We start from the raw sequence: 5,367 nt of genomic DNA on the forward strand, positions 1-5,367 counted from the left end.
TGACAAATTGTGAGGAGATTTTGACTGTTTTTGACAACTTGTGAGGAGATTAAATCATCTAGGTAAGCAGTGTAGAGTAAAAAGCAAAGGTCTTTGGGAAATATGACACTTAAGAGAACACATTGAGAAACAGGCAATAAAGAAATAGAAATTATGGACACAGCCTTTTTCTCTTTGAAGCTTGGCTGTCAAAGGAAGGGAGCTAGAAGAGACATGATGTCTAACATTCTTTTCTTCTCTTTTATTAAAGACAGGAGCAATAAGCACACGTTTGAATGTTGAAAATTAATTAAAAGGACCAGGAGGTGGAAGAAACTAATTGTGCAAAAGAATGACGTATAAGAAATTAAACAGCATCACACACAAGGGCAGCCATGTAGAGAGAAGTGGATATGTTCCAGGATACATGTGGAGTAATTTTTCCCTGAATGGTAGAGAGGATGTTTTGCCACTGGAACAGGAGGAAAGAAAAGAGTACCTGCAGAGATGCTGGACAGAAATGGTGGCAGAGGGGTGAGGGAATTCCATGGAATGACTTCAATTCCCTGAAGATGAGGCAAGGTCATCAACAGAGAGTAAGGGGGCGAGGATCAAGTTCAGTGATGCTATGAAAGAAAATTATATGAAAATCACTGTAGCAAAGAGTGAATGAAGTGAAATTGCAAATTTCATTGGATGTGGTGATAAGAGAAATTTACCTCAAAGGAATATTGTGAAAGTTAAATGTTTAGCCTGGCAACTAGTAAGTGAAGCTATTATCATGGAACAAATTCCAGATTATAAAATATTTTTCAGTGGCATTAGGCTACTTTAATGGAAAAGAATAGCTGAGTTTATTTAAGATTGTGGTTTAGCAAACAGGAAAAACAGCAATGCTTTTAGTAAATGTGCTTCAGGGTCAAGAAGATTCTGGACCATAGAATTCAAGCTGGACAAAGATAAAAGCAAAGGCATGGATATACACATCACTTTTTTCGTGACAAAGGACATGAACAAAGTCCTGGGCTAATAACAGGAACCTGGTTGAAGAAATACAATGCAAGGCATGGACTAAAATTACAATAAACCATGGACTATCCACAGCAGACGAACACAGGGCAATACTAAGCTGCATGGGATATTACATGGCAGGAGCTTCGCAAGAGTCGATAGCTTAATAAGAAACAGAAGCCATAGTATCCTTTGGGCAGAAGCATCGCTACTGTGACAGTTTAGCAACATTTAATATCTCTTGGACTATCATACTCATGAAAAAAAAAGGAAATGGAGTAAATGTGGCACTTACGTCTAACTACGCTAGCTTCAAATAATGGTTTTCCTGTCATACCTTTATTCCTTCAAGAAACAAACACATTTAACCAATATTCTGGTCAATGAACTATGCCTAGGAATTCTGTGAAGGGCAGAAATGACAAGCCTTAATCCTCAGTTATCAACCATGTTTGTGAGAAAAAAGGGTTGGAACAATGGCCACATCAGCCATAAAGGGGACATCCAAGATTTTCATGAGTAAATGAGTGAATCAAAAAAACTATGATACATTTACACAATTGAATACTTCGCAGTAGAAAGAAAGAAAGAGCTACTACCCTTCACAACAGCTTGGATGGAACTGGAGAGCATTATGCTAAGTGAAATAAGTCAGGTGGTGAAAAACAAATACCATATGATCTCATCTATAAGTGGAACCTAATTGACAAAACAAAGAAGCAAGGAAAATATAATCAGCAACATTGAAAGAAAAAAAAAGCTGACAGTAATGAGAAAGAAGGAGGGAGGGGGTAACGGGGAAAAGAAGGGGAAAGGTCAAGTCAAGGAATATGTATAAAGAACCCATGGACAAAGCCAAAGTGGGGAAGGATTGAGGGTGGGAGGTGGGAGTGGGTGGGGCAGGGGAAAGTGGTGGCGGGGAAGGTGGAGACAAATGTATTTGAACAATAAAAAAAACTTTTTAGAAAAAGTAAACAAAAAGGATACCCAGCCTTGAAAAAAAAATTTCGGTAAGGGAGGTAGGATAGGTGAATGCTTCCAATATGAGATGAGTAAATAAAGTTTGTGTTTCACTGAAAAATTGGATATTTAAATGGCTCTTATAAAAGTCACAAATTACTGCAAATCATTGAACTCCAGGATAAAGGTGTATGAGTTTTCAAAATACAATGTCGTCATTTCAGCTTGATCAATAAAATAATTTATAAATAAAAATTTTTTAGAAGATTTTTATGAGGCCATATAAAGGAAGATCCGGAGTCCCACTGAGATTCCAGGAACCCCCCTTAGGAAGAGGGAACCCCATATGCAATGACCATGAATGGAACAGAATGCAGCATGCATGCAACTAAAAGACATGATGCTCAGAGGGTTGAGAGAGAGAGGGATTTGTGTTGAAAAATGAGACTGGTGGTGTCTGCAGGCATCAAATGACAAAGTATTAGAGGTTTGGTAATGACTCTGGCTTTTAAACTAAAACCAGTAGGAAGTGTATTATATTACACACGAAAGATATATAACATTTCCCGTAAAAATGTATGTCACACTTGCTGCATTGTGGAGAATAACCTGGTGGCAGGTGATATTAGACTCACTCTATGGATATATAGAAAGAGAGGTAATAGAGTTCAAACGATGATGGTGAAGTTGGTATGAAGGTGCCATGAGAGGGCAATGTGAATGTACACATGGGAATACACAGGGAAATCCCCCCCTTTCTTTTACAGACACATACACGCAGACTATAGACAACAAAACAGAGACTAATAGAAAGTAGGATAATACATGAAAATTGAAACAAATTAAACATTGCTGACATTACCTGGAACTGTAACTATAAAATATTTTTATTTGCCTGTAATAGTAGAACCAAGTGGAAATTAATATTCAATTAAAGATTCTTTAAATATTTTTGAAAATATAAAAGGCAGTTCTACACAGTTTGATAATCAAATCTGAGAAATATTCTACCACAAATACATGAAATATTTAGCAGTTTGTATGAAACAGCTGAAAATGAAGACACTCTAAGGTGCAATTGATAGGCATGCTCTTCAGTCTCCACTGAAAAAAAATAAGCGATTTAACTTGAGCGTAGCCTTTAAAGAACGTGAATTAAAAAAGTTATTCTTCTGCATCTCAATGCATTTCTCTATACCTTGTAACTTATTGAAATAGTTATTGACTAAAAGGCCCCACAGAGGTAACTTTTTCTTCTCACTTCAGCCAGCTGTTATCATAAGTCATTTCATTCTGAAAGTACATTGTGATTCTTTCGTCATCCTCTCAACCACACACTCGCGCATGACAGCATCCGTTCTCCATCCCTCCGGTGACAGCCACTGTTTAACTCTATTCAGGTATGATTATTAACCAGTTTTTTTCAGCCTGGTCTCACTCTGCAAGCCAGATTTTACCCTGAACTTTTCATCTAGATATATAAAAATAGTTTTCACTGGAGTGGTAAATATTAAAACTGTTTTCAACAATAGTACAAAACCACATCTTTCATTATTTAGGTCTTCCATTCAAATGAGAAACTGATGCTAAGGATCAAGGATTTAGTTGATATAAATAGCTTCATAAATGTCAATAATACAAGGGGGAAGACCGCCAAAACAGAATTCATTTATAAAAAAAAATTGTGTATAGTCCTGGCTGGTGTGTCTCAGTGGAATGAGTGCAGGTCTGCGAACCCAAAAGTCATAGGTGGGATTCCCTCTCAGAGCACAGGCCTGGGTTGCAGGTCAGATCCCCAGTAGGCAGGATGCAAGAGGCAACCACACATTGATGTTTCTCTTCCTCTTTCTCCCTCCCTCCCCCTCTCTAAAAATATATAAATACATATTTTTAATTGTGTATTTATTCTTTAATGTTTACATGTCAGTCACCTTCAAAGTACTATCCATTTGAAGCAATGCACTAATCAAAATGTTTTTTCCACTGCTCAAAACAGTTTTCAAATTCATAAATTTTGATGTCTTTTAGTGCTTCTGCCATTTTTTTGTTTCCCATCTTCCACAACAGCAAAACACTTCCCTCTAGGACATTTTTCATCTAGGGGAAAAATAGTCACTCAGGACGAGATTGGGTGAATAGGGAGGGTGGGGCACGGGAACCATGTCATTTTTGGTCAAAAACTGCTGAACACTCAGCGCAGTGTAGGCAGGTGCACTTATAAATTACCTGTCATGAAATGGGCAAATGTGTTGAAAGAGACTTTCAAAAAAATTCAACGAAGTCAAATGCAGCCTCTCACAGCAACACCAGATGGTACACTGACATGTCCCCATGTGTACATGACTCAGCCTTCGCTTACTTCTCTGTTCTTCTATAAATTGGTCAGTCAGAATTCAAGTAAAATTAACTTATTTACTACTGTATTATTGTCCATATGAAGAACTGTAAACCTACTTTTGTTCCATCATGTATAAATATAAAGTCCATAGAACACCTTGCAATTGAAAACATATCATGTTAAAAATAATGAAACGGCTTCCAAAAAATTGTTTGGTGTAAAGAATTCTTGCAGATCAATTATATCCAGTTGTAAACTAAGTGAACTAAATTACTTCTAAAGCAAATTTATTCAGTTTAAAAGTCTATTATTTACTGTTCATAGTTTTTGATCTTCTTCTTTTTCTTAGGTAAATCCCTTTAACATTTCATATAATAACAGTTTGGTGATGATCAACAACTGAACCTAAAAAACAAAAAAAAAAGAAAAAAATTAACTTATTCTCAAAAATTGTATCATTTTTGTCACATACCTTACCAATATAACCAAGTATTTCAGACAATGAGAAAGACTATCTTCATGAACTGGGTATAGGAATCAATAGACCTCATTTTTTAAAAGTTCACCACTTTTATGATTCCTGACAGTGAGATGGGAAAGGAGTAGCAGATTTCACTACCAGTAACGGCAGCTTAGAACAAAGAGGAGCAAAAACCACAGTCAGTGAAAAATCACTGCGCTCCCAAGAGGGAGTTTAAAAAGTTTACAAATACTCTTTGTGATAACATGTTGATGAATCTGATATTTTTGACATCACTCTAGGGGTTCTCGAAAATAAAATGTACAAGACGTTCCTATGTATGAAGGACCTAATCGTTTTATAGATAGGAACAGTCCATTTACATTTTGTTTAACAGGTATGAAAGGCCAACTGCAACAAGTCACACTTGACAAGAGAGAGGATTTATGCATTAATTTAGATAGCTGCAGGAACAGGTCTTTAACATGGTTGACCTGGTGTGAATCAATGCTTCCTTTTAGAAATACTCTGATTTGAATTCTCATTAAGTCATGTAAAACATCACAATTTCAACATAATATGTATTCTAGAAATAAAGGCTATTAAGTTTTCAGCAGCC

The sequence above is a fragment of the Pteronotus mesoamericanus genome, unplaced genomic scaffold (assembly GCF_021234165.1).
Source record: "Pteronotus mesoamericanus isolate MK-2021 breed Mesoamerican mustached bat unplaced genomic scaffold, CSHL_Meso_final contig_68, whole genome shotgun sequence".
Taxonomy (NCBI): Eukaryota; Metazoa; Chordata; class Mammalia; order Chiroptera; family Mormoopidae; genus Pteronotus; species Pteronotus mesoamericanus.